General features: G+C 42.0%; 1 long non-coding RNA gene across 1 annotated transcript in view; it reads left to right on the forward strand.

Annotated features, from left to right (window-relative positions):
- Positions 1-16,947, forward strand: part of LOC148125012 (uncharacterized) — a 65,582-nt gene that overhangs the window by 19,527 nt on the left and 29,108 nt on the right. The gene's annotated exons all lie outside the window — the stretch shown is intronic.

Here is a 16,947-nt window from a genome sequence, read left to right on the forward strand (position 1 = left end):
GCAACATTATTAAGCAATGAGCTGGATGATCCACCGGCTGTATCCTTATTCAGCCCCAGCCATCCAAACACAGTAATGTGCACCCAAAACAGGTACAACTCCAGGAAACAGTATCTGTCTGTCTGTCTGTCTGTCTGTCTATCTATCTATCTATCTATCTATCTATCTATCTATCTATCTATCTATCTATCTACCTACCTACTTATATATTTCTACATGTATCTACTCCTACCTACCTACATATGTCTGTGACTGTGTCTATAGATAGACTGTCTGTATATCTATCTGTGTCTCTCCTGTCTGTCTGCCTCTTATCTTTTATCTATCTATCTATCTATCTATCTATCTATCTATCTATCTATCTATCTATCTATCCATCCATCCATCCATCCATCCATCCCTATTCTATGAATGTGTATGTGTGTGTGTGTGTGTGTGTGTGTGTATGTATATGTATATGTATATGTATATGTATGCATATGTGTGGATCTTTGGTTATTTGGGTTTTCTCCCGCATAAAATTGGAAGTATACTTCCAATTGTACATGGGAGAAAACCCGAATAACCAAAGATCCACATACAAATACCCGCGAAAACCTCAAAACACACACACACACATACATGTGAGTATGTATGTATATATATATATATATATATATATATATATATATATATATATATATATATACACACATACATACATACACACACACACACACATATATATATTGTGTGTATGTATATGTATATGTGTGTATATGTATATGTGTGTGTATGTATGTGTGTGTATATATATATACGTACACAGACACACACAAGCGAAAGACCCCTTGCGCATCATCACAAAATCTCCAAAACCGTCAAGCCTACAAACTTGAAATTTGGCACTTATGTTCCTCTTGGCTTCTGGGTGCTCACTAGGAAAGGGTTTTTCGAATGACCATCAGAGCATTCCTATTTCCTATATTATTATTATGAACATGCTCTGATGCTAAGGAGTTCTACTCATTCTTCCCACCTGAAAAGAAATCTCTTCCAAATGCAAAACGCAAGGAGAGGAGAGGAGTTTCAGTCTCAGTTTCGCTTTCACAGCAGCAAACAGTTTTACTACAGAACAGTTGAGTTAAGCCGCGCCCAGGCTCCTTGCTGTCTCCTTCTTGCTCACACAGCAAATACCTCAACTCTTTCACACACTTGACGGGAGTCTAGCCAGATGAATGCTGATGGATGCTGGTAGGCAGAGGCAGAATTTCCGCCCCCCCTTATTTCCCCCCCCAAAACTAAGCCCGATAACCGTTTCGTAGTGAAGCATGAGTATCCAGCTAGTTGATTATAGGCCATCAAACCAGTGCTAACTCTTAAATGACACCTACAATAGGTTTTCCTCCAGGAATATCTGGATCTTTCCGTCCTGTTGCCATACTCCTTGTCTCTTCCTCTTTCCTTCCTGCTTTCCCAACATTACAGACTTTGCGTAATGTGTTCCAGGTAGGAACAGGAAAGCCAGTAATACAGAATATAATTTTTTATCCTATATTACTCTAGAATATTTGTTTAATGGCAGGAAGAACAATAAGCGCCTCTCCTGATGCTTTCCATCTCTGTGAATGCTTCTCGTCAGAAAGGGAGATGTAACATTCCAAATCCCTCCCCACCCCACTAACCTGCTTTCCAGCTCTGTTCTCCTGTGCAGGGCAACCAAAGAAGACCCAGCCGATCAGCTGGAGGCAGAGAATAGATGGGGGCCAGGCCAGTCAGAGGTGGGATTTGCTGGTTCTCTGAATGACTCAAAATTTCTGCAACGGGTTCTCCAGAACCGCTCAGAACCTGCTGAATACCCACCTCTGTTTTGGTGGGTCGTAAGACGTGGTTCTTCACCCAAGCAGTGAGCTGGGATGGTGGTTCAACTGGGAGACTGTTTGGTGTGGTACTTGGGGAGAAGGGTGCTTAATCTGTACTTTGATGGATTGTCCCATTCACGGAGCTGGGCATGGCGTGGCCTGCGCATGACACATCCGGCCCATCTGCTGCCAGTTTTACACCCCTGTTCTATAGTATTCACATGGCGCTTAAAGCACAAGAAAGGTTCAAAACCTGATGTGTGTTATAATCCCATCGATGTACACTGCAGTGGTGGGATTCAGTTTTTTTTTTACTACCAGTTCTGTGGGTGTGGCTTGGTGGGTGTGGTGTGGTGGGTGTGGCTTGGCTGTGGCAGAGAAAGGATACTGTAAAATCTCCATTCCCTCCTTACTCCTGGGGGAAGGTTATTGCAAATAATAATAATAAAAAATAATAATAAAATAAAATAAATAAAATAAAATAAAATAAAATAAAATAAAATAAAATAATAAATAATAAAATAAAATAATAAATAAAATAAAATAATTAATAAAATAAAATAAAAAATAAAATAAAAAAATAAAATAAATAAAATAAAATAAAATAAAGTAAAGTAAAGTAAAGTAAAGTAAAGTAAAATAATAAAATAAATCCCCATTCTCTCCCCACCCCACTAACCTGCTTTCCAGGTCCGTTCTCCTGTGCAGGGCAACCAAAGGAGACCCAGCCAATCAGCTGGGGCTCAGGAGGCGGAGAATAGATGGGGGCGGGGCCAGCAAGAGGTGGGATTGGCCGGTTCTCCAGATTTCCGCTACCGGTTCTCCAGAACTGGTCAGAACCGACTGAATACCACCTCTGATCGCAGATATATAGTGTCTATTGCTTGAACAGGGGGTTGGACTAGAACAGTGGTCCCCAAGGGACCAGGGACCAGTTTCATGGAAGGCCATTTTTTCATGGACACGGAGGAGGGAGGAGAGGGGAGAAACGCGCAACCTAGTTCCCTCGCACATGCAGTTTACAAGTAGGGTTCATGCTCCAATGATGTTGTGGTTCGCCGGCAGCAGGTGTGGACGGCTGAGGTCTCGGAGAGCGAGGACTCAGATGAGGGGCCTGCATGTGAGGCAGGGATGGGGCCAGGACCATCTGGGAGTAGAATGCTGCTTTCGGAGATGGTGGAGGCTGGCAGCAATGAGGAAGAGGTCCCCGAGGAGCCTGTGCCAAGTGCACGTGCACGCAGGGCTGCTCAAAGGAAAGAAAAGCTGCAGTAGCATGGGCGACTCGGGAGTAAGGCCGCAAGGTGACGGCCCCTCCCTTAAGAGATAAAAGCCAGCTGAGAAACTGGAGTTCTTTGCAGGAAGCAAAGACGTTTTTGCACTCGAGCCTTGTGGACGTTCGGATTCTCTTAGTTTGTGTTTGGAGACTCTTTGTGTTTGAAATCTTTCTTGGCAACTTTATCTAGTGTTCTTGGCAGCCTTGCACAACCTTGGCCAGGCTCCTCCTTATCAGAGACCATTAGTTGGAAACAGCCTTTAAACTGTGATGGAACGGAATTCGTAAAGAATCCTTAAAAGGTTTTGTTTTTATCTCTATTTGGTGTTTGTTTCTTTGGATCAAGGTTTGGGTCAGAACAAACGATAATTCAATGCCCGATGATCTGAAGTGGAGTCGAGGCAGTGATGTCAGTTTTCGGGATCAAGCTGCAAATGCGAAGCTTCGTTCGCTCGCCCGCCGCTCCCCTCCAGCTGTGTGAAGCTTGGGGTGGGGCGGGGCGGGGTGGGGGACCCCCCTGGACTAGTCTAGAAGGCCTCCAGGATCCCTTCCAACCCTTTCATTCTGTGTTCGAGGTATCCCAGGACTGACCCTGCAACGGCTCAGACAAGGTCAACCCGATGCTGATGCTGCCCTCTGCCGAGGCTTTTGTGCGGAAAAGGCCGCCTCCTTGAAGCCGACCAGGCAAAGTCACTCCAGCGCCCCTGGTGCTGAGTGAAGTTTCCTCCAGCTAAGACGTTCTCCGTTTCTGCAAGGTCCTTTCAATAACGGATCATTCTGTGATTCTGCCAGGCCAGAAAAAATGACATGCTTGTACCTCCACCAACATTGCGTCTTGCAAGCAAGATGCCTTCCAGAAATCATCCAATTAGTTTCTCTCTCTCCTCTCTTTTCCTCTCTCTCTTCCTCCTTCCTTCCCTCTCTCTCAATCTTTCTCTTTTCCTCTTTCTTTTCCTTTCTCTCTCCCTTTCTCTCAATCTTTCTTTTCCTTTCAATCTTTCTCTCTCAATCTCCCTCCCTCCCTCTTAATCTTTCTCAATCTTTCTCTCTTTTCCTCTCTCTCCCCTCTTTTCCTATCTTCCTCCCTCCCTCTCTTAATCTTTTTCCTCCCAATCTCTCTCAATCTTTCTCTTGCTTTTCCTTTCTCCTTCTTTCTTTTCCTTTCAATCTTTCTCATTCTCCCTCCCTCCCTCTCAATCTCTTTTTCAATCATTCTTTTCCTCTCTCTCTCAATCTCTTTTCCTCTCCTCTCTCCCTCTATCTCAATCTCTCTTTTCCTCTCAATTTTTCTCTCAATCTCTTTTCCTCTCAATCTTTCTCTTTTCTCTCAACCTCTCTTTTCCTCAATCTTTCTTTCTCAATCTCTTTTCCTCTCAATCTCTATCTCTTTCTCTTTTTCTTTCTCTCTTCCTCTCTCAATCTCTCTTTCTCAATCTTTCTCTCTTTTCGTCTCTCTCCCTCTCTCAATCTCTCTCTTTCTCACAATTTCTTTTCCTCTCAATCTCTATTTCTCTCTTCTCTTTCTCTCCCTCTCCCTCTCTATCTCTCTCTTCCTTTCTTTCTCAACCTTTCTCTCTCCCTCATTCTCTTTTCTTCTCAATCTCTCTCTATTTCTCTCTTCTCTCCCTCTCTATCTCTCTCTTTCCTTTCTTTCTCAACCTTTCTCTCTCCCTCATTCTCTTTTCTTCTCAATCTCTCTCTATTTCTCTCTTCTCTCCCTCTCTATCTCTCTCTTCCTTTCTTTCTCAACCTTTCTCTCTCCCTCATTCTCTTTTCTTCTCAATCTCTCTCTATTTCTCTCTTCTCTTTATCTCCCTCTCCCTCCCTATCTCTCTCTTCCTTTCTTTCTCAATCTTTCTCTCTCCCCCATTCTCTTTTCTTCTCAATCTCTCTCTCTCTCTCCTCTCTCTGACTCATCTATCATTCCGTGCAAGGGTTCTGGGAAGTCAGTAGCTGATGAACTATTTATAACACCCTTTATGAATGAAGAAATAAAGCAATGGGCACAAATGGAGGACAGGCATACATGATACCCAGGAGATCCAATCTAAAGATGAACAAAATGATTATAATGAAGGGGATTTCCAGAGTGTGTCTTGGAGCAGGGTGGCTTCGTTCCCCAAATATGCAATCAGAGTAGTTGGAACAACTTTTCCCTATCATTAGCTTCCTCCGCATTTTCTCTTTGATGTTTTTTTTCCCCCGAAAATGAATGTTGTCTAGCAAAAGTTAACTACGATGGCTTTTAAAAATAAATACATTGATAGAAATAGATGTTGAGACCCTGGAAAGAGTTCAGAAAAGGGCAACAAAGATGAGTAGGGGGCTGGAGACTAAGACACATTAATCAGACTAGAGTTTGGAGGTCTCTAAAGACCCCTGGAGGTCTTCTAGTCCAACCCCCTTCTCAAACAAGATCCTATACCATTTCAGACAAGCGACAGTCCAGTCTCTTCTTAATAACAGCTGCGAGATTGGTGTATGCCCAAAACTGGAAGAATGAAGATACCCCTACAGAAAGTGAAATAATAAGGAAAATATTAGTCTGTGCAGAGGTGGACTGTGATGACCCGGGAAGCAGCATACACATAATAAAATTCCCAAACGTAAATAAATTTCCTTTAATGCCCCCAACTTGGCCCTACTGTTCAGTTGTTCGCAGTTGGAGATTAAACTCTTTCCAAAATAGTCTCTAAAAGAAAGAAATACAGTTCAAACTCAAAAAACAGATAACGGAGAAATAAAAAAAAACCCAAAACAAACTGCACTGAAGGAATTTTCAGGACAGACCAGGATAATTAATTACAAACTTCAAGAAGATGACAAGGCACAGTGCACTGGAAGAATGCCAACCAAGATAAACCTCAGCCAGAAATAAAACACGCTTTGCTTCTAGCAACGCTGTGTTTTAAATGCCCCTCCTATATACTATTCCCCCAGCTACAGCCAATGAGGGGATCATGGCCGCTTCCTCTCTCGTAAGCCAAGTTGTTCCCTTCTCCGTTCCTCCCTGCGTGCCCTAGGATGGAGAGGGGATGAGCCAGCCAGTCTCTGCCCTTCCCCAGCCTCTTCTACAACCTCCGGAGCCACACTTCCACTCCGTAGGCTGTTCCTCCTTTCCCTTGGAGTCGGTCTCCAACAGGGGCATGACATGAACAGACTAACTTTAGAAATCAGAGATAAGGGTGAGACAGAGTATTATGAAGTCTGGAGTAAAATGTACCAATGGCTAAAGTCAAGGAAAAAGAAAGGGTTGATGCTTTATAGGAATGAAAGTTAAAGTTTGGTAAGCCAAAGAGAATGGAATATAATGGACAAATACGAGACGATACAAATGCATGAGTATAAAAGACGCTTGTAAATATGTATATAATTGTAGATAAATGTAAATAGAAGTAATATGCAGCTAGCACTATACTAATAACAGAAGGGAAAAGGGAAATCAATTGTTATGCGTATCTCTGTATTATAGCTTGTATGGCCGAAATGATGGCCAAGAAAGTCGCACTGTGTTCAATTGTTTTTACTGTTTATTCAATCAAATTTATTATTTTTTAAATAAAGTCAAGGACCACCTGCTGGGCTAACTGCCATGCATTCCCAAACTGCTTAGGCCTGGTCACCTTCCTATAAAAAGGAGAGAGGGAGGGATGGAATCCTCTCCTTAATCAACTTAGTCCTAGAAAAAGGGGTTTCCCGGTGTTATCCAATCTCGCGGCAGCTTAGCTTCCTGTCTGGGATGAAACTCACTTGACAAAAAGCAGCCACACCCTATTGGCATCTTGGATAAAGTGTGGGAGGGCAGCCATCCCCAGAAGGCTTCTGTGTGAAAGGTGATTGCACCTGTTTTGTGCTGCATCAAACATCAATAAAGCGGCTGCTTTGCATGTGATTTCCCCAGCAGGCAGATTCAATATTTGCAATGTTCTGTTCTGTTCTGTTTTATTGATTTGTTTATTTACTTATTTACTTACTTATTTACTTAGTCTGTCAAACGCTTACAATATAATAGAAATAAGAATAAACCTAAGTTTAAATATAAGAAATAGGAACTGATAATTGGGGACAATAGGACAGGTAGGCACAATGGTGCGCTTATGCACGCCCCTTCCAGACCCCTTAGGAATGGGGTGAGGTCAATAGTGGATAGTTTGAGGTTAAAGGAGTGGGGGCTAGAGGATGTAACAAGAGTCAGGTAGTGAGTTTCAGACATTGACCACTCTGTTGCTGAAATCGTACTTCTTGCAATCAAGTTTGGAGCAGTTTACCTTGAGCTTGTATCTGTTGTGTGCTGTTGTATTGTTGTGGTTAAAGCTGAAATACTAACTAGTAAAACATTGTAACATATAATTTTATGTATTATGCTTAAGTCAATCTTAGCCGATGTAGTTCAAGGTTGTCTAAGCCTAGAATCTCAAGTCTGGTGGTGTAGGGTATTCTGTTGCAAACAGAGGAGTGTAGTACTCTTCTAGTAAAATACTTCTGGACTCGCTCAATTGTATTAATGTCCAATATACAGTGCGGATTCCAGACAGCAGCGCTGTATTCAAGTATTGGTCTAGCAAAGGTTTTGAATGCCCTAGTTTGCAAATCAGTATTACCAGAGGAGAAGCTTTGTAAAAACAGATTTAGAACTCTTTAAAGCCTTTCTGTCCAATGCTGTTGCAGTGAGCTTTGGCGCTTAGGTCAGTCGATATGAAAACTCCAAGGTCCTTGACAGAGTGAGGGTCATCCACCAGGTCATATCCGCCTAGCTTGTATCTGGATTGTGATTTGGAATGTGATTCAGGTCACCTTGAGGGCACAGTTAAAGTTGAAGTCCGCAAATTTTTTAAAGTTGCCAAGATTGGGCACCCCTGGTTTAAAACATCTCAACCTATTGGGAGTTGTGCAACGTGCTAAGCTTTCAAAGCAAGGGAATTGCACTAAGGCAGCTAGTAGAAACCAGGATGGCGTCTCACAGGTACCAGGGGTCGATAATGTAATTTACTTCATTAGCCTAATGAGATTGTGGTGATTTGCCCACTCCCTTGCCATTGCTGCAAACACTGGTGAAATTGTGTTATTTCCTCCCTAGAGTCATCCTGCATCTTTCTATCTTGATGCAACTGTGCTGTGAACAGGGTTTGCATCACTTCAGCAATGGTAAAAGTCTGTAAATATTCTCCATCCGCCAGGTCATGGTCTCCCCTGGTCCTTCTCTTCACTAGACTAGCCATGCCCAGTTCCTGTAACCCTTCATCGTATATTTTAATCCCTTAATCATCCTGGTTGCTCTCCTCTGCATTCTTTCTAGAGTTTGAATATCTTTTTTATAGGGTGGTAACCAAAACTGGATGCAGGATTTTAGGTGTGGTCTTACTAAGGCTTTATAGGGTGTTATTAGTACCACCCTTGATCTTGGTTGCATCCCTCTGTCAATACAGTTTAGGATTGCATTGGCTTTCTTGGCTGCTGCTGCACACTGTTGGCTCCTGTTTAGCTGGTTGTCCACTAAGACTCCAAGATCCCTCTCATAGTTAGTGCTATTGAGCTTGGCATGTTTTAATACGGTCCTAATATTTGATACCACCATTCCTCGGTTGCTTATTTCTTACATACAACATTAGATTTGTAAAGAAAAGGTGATTCACAACCTTGCCTTGCCGAGTGAAAGATTTTTATCAGCTCCTTTTTCAAGTAAAAGATGTAGATCGGAACTTACAGTATCATTCCAATTATCCAAAATTGATTTTATTTCTTTATGCTCTGGACCCTTCGGGAAGCGTAATAAATATTATTAATATTAATTATCCATCTCTCTAGTTTGTCTCCCAACATCTGATCACACCTGAATCATGCTATAGATTTTATGTTTGGCATTGATGGTTTCTTCTTACTAGGCACTGCTAAACGGTTTCTTAAAACCAAGCAATAGGTGATTTTATTTTATTTATTTTTTTAAAGATTGACATCATCTAGGTATCCATATTTACTGTATAAAAGTGAAATACCCCTCATGCATCATCGCAAAATCTCCAGAACTGTAAAGCCTACAAACTTGAAATTTGGCACGTATGTTCCTCTTGGCATCTAGGTGCTCACTAATAAAGGATTTTTTTAAATGACTATCAGAGCATTCGTATTTCCTATATTATTATTATTATTATTAACACGCTCTGATGCTAAGGAGTTCTACTCCCCCTCCCCACCTGAAAAGAAATCTGTTCCAAATGCGAAACACAAGCAGAGGAGTTTCAGTTTCAGAGCCCCCAAGCAGCTTTAGTACAGAACAGTTGAGCTAAGCCATGCCCAGGCTCCTTGCTGTCTCCTTCTTGCTCACCCAGCAAATGCTATTTCAGTTTCCAAACAGCCCTCAACTCTCCCACATACTGACAGGACACTAGCCAGATGAGTACCAATGGATGCTGGTAGACAGAGGCAGAATTCCCCACCTCTTATTTTCCTCCCCCAAAACTAAGCCCAACCATGTAGTTTCACAGTAAAGCAGAGGTATCGAGCCAGTGTTTTAATACAGCCCTAATGTTGATATCACTGTTTCTCAACTGCTTATTTCTTACATACAACATTACATTTCGTCATTCCTTATAAAAAAAGTGATTCACTACCTCGCCTTGCCAAATGAAAGATTTTAATCAGCTCCTTTTTCAAGTAAAAGATGTAGATTGGATCTTAACAGTATCATTCCAATTATCCAAGATTGATTTTATTTCTTTGTGCAGTGCTCTGGGCCCTTTGAGAGGCATAATATTATTAATATTAATCATCCATCTCTCTAATTGTCTCCCAAAATCTGATCATACCTGAATCACGCTATAGATTTCATGTTCGGGACTGAAGGTTTCTTCTTGCATTGCCGTATTGCTTTGTTTCCTGAAAGGGTGTTGGGTAATTCTTATTGTGGCTGATTGCTATGTCCTGTGTTAGGTTTTTGAGTTAGGGGCTGCTTGCTTTAATTCGATCACTCCGCTTTTGTTAGCTGTCGAAATTGCTGTAAGGGGTTTTCAAAATATCCTCTCTTCAACGGGGCAGTATTTGCTTTGCTTATGAATGGAGCCATCTAGATAGCTGCCTTCCTCTTTCGATGAACACTTTATCTCATTAAGTGCTGGCACCTGCTGTGGGCTATTAAGAAAGACCGGGGGCTGCTTTCTGCCTTTAAGAACATGTTTCTCTATTTCTCCTTTGGGGAAATATAATATTCTGCCTCTTTTAATATTCCCCCAAAATATGTCACTCTTCTAGAGGTGGTAGGGGGACTTCCCACAGTAGCAGGCCAGAAGAGGTCAAAAAATTCAAGATGGCGGCCACAATGGGATCAAAGCTAGACTCTTTGGCATATGTAAAAAGGAGCCAGGCCTTGTTCTCATAGTTGCAGCCACCATCTTGATGTTTTCTCTTTCCTGTTTCTTCTTTAACTGACTATAAATTTATTTGTAAACTGCATGCCTCAAGCAGAACAATGCATTATTGGAGTACAGTGCCATTGATACAATATTGACTAAAGATTAAAGCATTCATGCTCTAATGTTTAGGTAAACCTCTAAAGATAAACGAAGCTTACCTCAACATTACAATTGTTAAAAATGTCAGTGTGAATAAGCATGATAACGTGGTTCAAATTTTGCATCCAGAGCTAAATGTGGCATGAAGAGAAAACATCACACTATTTGTTATACAATAAACGATTCTGTTTTAAGGTTCAAACTTAACACTATGATCTCTGTTGCATTGTTTCTTATTATTATTTGTGGAAACTAAAACCCCAAAACAAAATAGCTTTTTGTTATTAATGTCTTTGGCTTCATAATTCCAATGCACTCCAGGTTGGCTAGCAGAGCCCTGAAGTTCTGAACCCAATTCTACTTGTCTTTGATTATATCATATTTCAGTTTAAGTCTTTTTGCTCAGCTTTCCAAGCTGTTTCTCTTCTCTTCCCTTCTCCACCCACCTATTTGTAAACCCAGAAGTTTTTTTGTTTGTTTGTTGTTGTTCTAGGGTTCCAAAAAGGATGTTAAATTACTACAGCATTTAACACCTCCGTGACATTATTCTCCAGTTGCTTATTTAATACCGGGGAAGGAAATCAGGAGATCAAATCAAATTGGTTTAATTGTGTACTTCTTCTGCATAGTGAGTTAAAACTGGATCCACACTAAATACAGTCGGAAAGAGCAAACGTTAACCTCCTTGCAAGAAAATAACACTGAGAATTTGGAAGCAAATCTTATTTCTAAAAACCAGAGGAATAAACAGTGCAAAGCTCTTATTCTTAACCATTCATAGTATACACCAAATAATCAGAGTCATTGTAATATAATAGGATTATTAATTAAAACAATAACATTGCCTCAAAAATTGGTGAGATGGTAGTAAAAATCACCATGTCAACAATATAAAACTACCAATAAATGAAAATTCCAGCATTAGTTGTTTTTTAAATGTCAGGATGATAGAAGTTCACACCAGTTTCCCTCCAATTGTTCCTTCCGGCTACGTGTGGAACTATAATTCCCAGAATCCTGAGATCCAGAATGCCCAGCTCCCAGAATTCCCCAACCTTCAAAGAATATCAAATGTGAATCTATTCTACACCTACAGCCATGTTTCTGGACCTTGGCATGTTGAAGTTGGGTGGTCTTCAGCTCCCAGAATTCCCCAGCCAGCACTCATGGCTGGAGATGGGAAGCATGCTGTCTAGGGAATTCTGGGAGTTGGAAGTCCGCACTTCTTCAAGTTGCCAAAGTCTACAAACGCTGGATTACCATAACTCGTTTCATATCCAAAGCCTTCGAGATTGTGCAGCTGAAATTTGAAGGCAAGCTGTCAAAGACAAAATGGGACATGTGGAGAGATTTTTGAGAGGGGCGGGACAGGGTGGATGGGGCCAGCCAGCGGTGAGGTTTGCTGGTTCACTGAACCGGTCATAAAATTAACTACTGGTTTGGTACTGGTTCGCTTGAACCAGGGTGAACCGGTAGCACTCCGCCCCCTGGCCCCACCTGTGATCATATGCTGAGGATTTCCTATAATGCAAAATGTATCCGAACAGAAGCTGAATTACCCAGGTATCTTTTCTTCCTCCTCCTCCTCCTCCTCCTCCATATCTCATCCTCCTTTGATTAAATTTGGAATCTGGTTTAGCTTTGATCCTACTGTTGACATTTTCCTTCCACCTTTGCAGGAGAAACAGCCTCACCTCCAGCCCTGCTCTTACGAAAAGCACGTTCAGTCCTCCTTTGTTGTTTAAAATAAAATAACCTACAATATGCTCTGCGAAATTGGCTGCACTGCAGACAGGACAGCCAACTCCTGCCATTAAGGCTCTGGGCAGCTTTAAAAATAAACAGCGGTCGAGAGATAAAATGGACTGTATTAAAACAAGATATTTATAGCTCTCCTAGGATGAATCTCCAGGGGATACATCATATAGACAGGACAAGTTTATTTATCAAATTTCTGTACCGCTCAGTGTACTTGCGTGACCTTCCTTCCTTCCTTCCTTCCTTCCTTCTTTCTTCTCATCCTGTTTCTTCCTCTCTCATTTTTTCTTTGTCTTTCTCTCATTTGTGATCTTTCTTTCTTTCCTTTCTTTTTCTTTTCTTCTTTTTCTCTCTTCCTTCTTTCTTTTTCTTATCCTGTTTCTTCCTCTCTTTTCTTTCTTTGTTTCTCTCTCATTTTTGATCTTTCTTTTTTACTTTCCTTCTTTCTTTTGCTTTTGCTTTCTTTTCTCTCCTCCCTTTGCTCTTTCTTTTTCTTATCTTGTTTCTTCCTCTCTTGTTTTCTTTCTTTGTCTTTCTGTCATTATCTCTTTCTCTCTTTCTCTTTCCTTCTCTCTCCCTCCTTCCCTCCCTCCCTCCCTTCCTCTCTCCCCAACTGCCTCTAAGCTGCAAACTCGAACAGGAGGCATGAAAATTCACATAGCTGAAGATTCACCTTACGTGTTTCCATCGGTGGTTCCACTATATTTCTCTTTAGAATCACCTCATTGGAAAGAGCCATTCAGAAATTTTGCATTCATCTTGCTTACCTTTCGTTAATTTAAGGTTAATTTAATTTATTTTATTTAATTTATTAATTCGTTAATTTAACTCTTCTCCTCTCCTCTTCTACTCTAATTTAAGGCTTCTACTGGAAATGGTTGCCATGGGCTTTTAGGAATCCCCGCTCCCACGGAGCATCCTATCCCCTTTTTCTTCCCATTGGTTCGAATTCGTTAAAGTCTGCTTTTTCAAAAGCTCAGCACGCTCCTCTACTTCGTTGTAGTTGGCTTCTAATTCCAAGATTACACACCCTCACTTTCTCTCTGCATTCCTGCTGGCTCTGATCTTGTCAACAGGTTGCTGAACGTTGGAAAGAGAAAGCGGCTGGTAGGGTTTTCAAATTTCCCAGAAGCAGGTTTGATTGGGATTAATTTGCATAAGGCCCTAATCCGGGTGACTGGATTCCTTTTAGAAAAAGCTGCAATTGATTTTGGAAACAATGTGGTGCAACGTGTTCTGGATTCCCAGAAGAGAGTGGGTGCCTTCTATACCAGGGGGGTCTCCAACCACGGCAACTTTAAGCCAGGTGGACTTCAACTCCCAGAATTCCCCGGCCAGCAAAGCCAGGGGCCTGAATTTTGCCCACACGACCATGGGGGAATGCTACAAGGGTCGTAACTGGGATGGCTGAGGAGAGCGAGGACTCAGATGAGGGGCCAGGACCATTAGGGAGTGGACTGCTGCCTTCAGAGGCAGAAACACGTAAGGCTGGCAGCAGCGATGAGGAGGTTCCCGAGGAGCCTGTGCCAAGTGCGCACGCATGCAGGATTGCTCGCAGGAAAGAGCAGTTACAACAGCACGGGCGACTCGGGGGTAAGGCTGCAAGGTAGTGGCCCCTCCCTCAAGAAGATAAAAGCCAGCTGTGAAACAAACCTTCTTTGCAGAAGGCAAAGACGTTTTGAAAACTTCCGCCTCGTGGACATTCCAGTATCCCGAGTTTGTATTTGAAGATTCTTGTATTGCAAATTATTTCTTGTCTGTTATTTTTTGGCAATTTCTCGTACAGTTTGGCAAGGCTTGTGCTTATCACAGCTAATTATTTTGGTAAGTGCATTACAAAGTTTCTGTTCCTTTTGAATTGTGTTTGATTTGTCGGAGAAAGGGCTTGGGACAGAACAAAATCTTAAAGTTGCCCAAGTTGGACACCTCTGTTCTAAACCCTGGTTAAACGAACATGCCTTAGTTTGATGGTGAACTCAATCAACGCAAGAGCCCAACATCCTGAAATCTGAGAACAAAACTCATTACAATGAATGCAATCATTAACCAAAGTGGCTGTTTCTAGTTCCATTTAAGGATTTGTTCTAGTACTGAACGTACCTGGATTCAGGACGGAATACAGCTGTGTCTTATGCGGTGTGGCAGCAAAAGCAACATCACACCTTGTAATTCCTTCAAACAACCTCAGGCTGAATTCAATGTTTTATTCCATTGAAGATATAAATGCAAACTGAGGAAAGAGGGAGCCAGAAGGAGTTAGAGAGAAAGAAAGAAAGTTCCATAAAGAGAATGAAACAATATACTAAGCAGTCTGTGCTTAACCAAGGTTAATTGAATAAATCACCATTGGCTGGATTTACCTTGATTTATAAGCTGTGGTTAAAAAACCACCCAGAGAGAGTCCATACAACTCTCTAAATATAAACATAAAGATCACTATTGGTCAGTATGTTCTGTGAATGCAGAATAACAGAGTTGGAAGGGGCCTTGGAGATCTTCTAGTCCAACCCCCTCCTCAAGCAGGAGACTCTACCATTAGTGGTAGAATTGGTCATGTTTATTAGAAGCAACTAGAGAGAAATTTCTTGACAGTTAGAACAATTAATCAGTGGAACAATTTGCCTCCAGAAGCTGTGAATGCTCCAACACTGGGAGTTTTTAAGAAGAGATTGGATAACCATTTGTCTGAAGTGGGGTAGGGTTTCCTGCCTAGGCAGGGGGTTGGACTAGAAGACCTCCAAGGTCCCTTCCAACTCTGTTATTCTATTCTATTTGTCAGTGCGCTCATTTCTTTCTACAACTATGGAATTCAGGCTAATCTTTTTACTCTGGTCAGGCTATTCCCCCACAAAATTTAATTATCTTTTTAATCAACTTCTCAGTGAGTTAAAATTTAACTCAAGCGTAGTACACACAATTATTTGCTACAATGTCCTGCCAGTCAATGGCTACTTCAGCTTCAACCGCAATAATACAAGAGCACACAACAGATACAAACTCAATGTAAACCACTCCAAACTCGACTACAGAAAGTACGACTTCCGCCACAGAGCGGTCAATGCCTGAAGTGCACTACGTGACCCTGTTGTTACATCCTCTAACCCCACCACTCCTTTAACCTCAAACTAACCACTATTGACCTCACCCCATTCCTAAGGGGTCTGTAAGGGGGACGTGCGTAAGTGCACCATTGCGCCTACTGTCCCTGTCCTATTGTCCCCATTTATTCGTACCTATTTCCTGTGTCCTTACTCATAGTTTATACTGATACCTATTATCTTGTAAGCGATTGACAAATCAAATCAATCAATCAATAAATAAGTAAATAAATAAAAATGTAATCTATCAGCAGCCTCCCTCTTCCTGTTCCTATCTAGGCTCAATGATTGTAACAGCGTAGCGCCATCTTGTTGCCTCTCTTGGAATTTTCCATGTATTCCCCACCATCCGGTCAGAGCTGAAGAAGCCTCTTGGATGAGAAGCGAAACGTCTTCAAAGAAAAACCAGAAAGTTCAGTTGCCTCTTGAAAGAAAAAAAGCACCTTTGGGGCATGATCTGGGTGACTTGAGAAGCTCCACAGACAATTCTCCATGTACTTTTGTAGATTTTCTTCTTAAAAGTACAATACGGCCTTGGTGGCTATTTCTTTTTTCTTTTTTTAAATAAAATTTATTTTTGTTGATCCCTTGTGAGATTGGTCCAGCTTTCCAAAAGGAGAAGGAAATCCTGAAATCCTTTGCCACGTGCCTTTATGCCATAAGATCACCAGGTGGTCTCCGATCCTCCCTTTAACCCCTGGAAAAGCAGCATTGGCGGTGAGCACCTGATACATACACATCAGGGAAAGGATGCCAGGTGAGATGTACCTTGGGAGACAGGTGGTGGCAGAGAAAATGATCAAACGGCTTCCTCAAGGCAGGGGACGAAGGTAGATTGTGATGACCCAGAAACCTCCATGCTTCCACCCTGTGGCTCAGCTGAGGACAGCCCTTTGAGGTAAAAGCTAGGTCAAGAAACAGGGATTGTGAGAATCTGAGTCAGAGGGTCCCCAAACTTGGCAACTTTAAGACTTGTGGACTTCCAACTCCCAGAATTTTCCAGCTTGAGAAGGGGGTTGGACTAAATGGCCCACAGGGTCCCTTCCAAGTTCCAATTTACTCTAATCTGTAATCAATGCTGCAATGGCCGTTAAGTGTGAAAAACACTTTTTTTTAGTGCCGTTGTATCGGTTGGAACGGTCATTAAATGAACAGTTGTAAGTTGAAGGGTACCTGTGCTGTAATTGCCACTTTCAGCTCCTTACTTTCTCGGGACACTCCGATAATTCAGGCCTGTTTCAGTTCTTAAGGCACTTTCTCCAAATTAACATATCACCTGCTTTCCTTTTCCACGTCCATATTTGCTAAAGTATTATGTTAAGCTGTAAATCGAGGAGTTCCCCCTGCGTTCCCTTCCAGAGTCGAACCAACACCGAGTCTGAAACAGGGCACTACCCCTTTAAGGCCGCACGGGGCTTTGCACTACGTTTCCCAGAACCCTCCGCGAAGGCCCCGTCGAAACCTAAGCGCTC

The sequence above is a fragment of the Pseudonaja textilis genome, chromosome 9 (assembly GCF_049901715.1).
Source record: "Pseudonaja textilis isolate UNSWEBS1 chromosome 9, rPseTex1.2, whole genome shotgun sequence".
NCBI classification, from domain to species: Eukaryota; Metazoa; Chordata; class Lepidosauria; order Squamata; family Elapidae; genus Pseudonaja; species Pseudonaja textilis.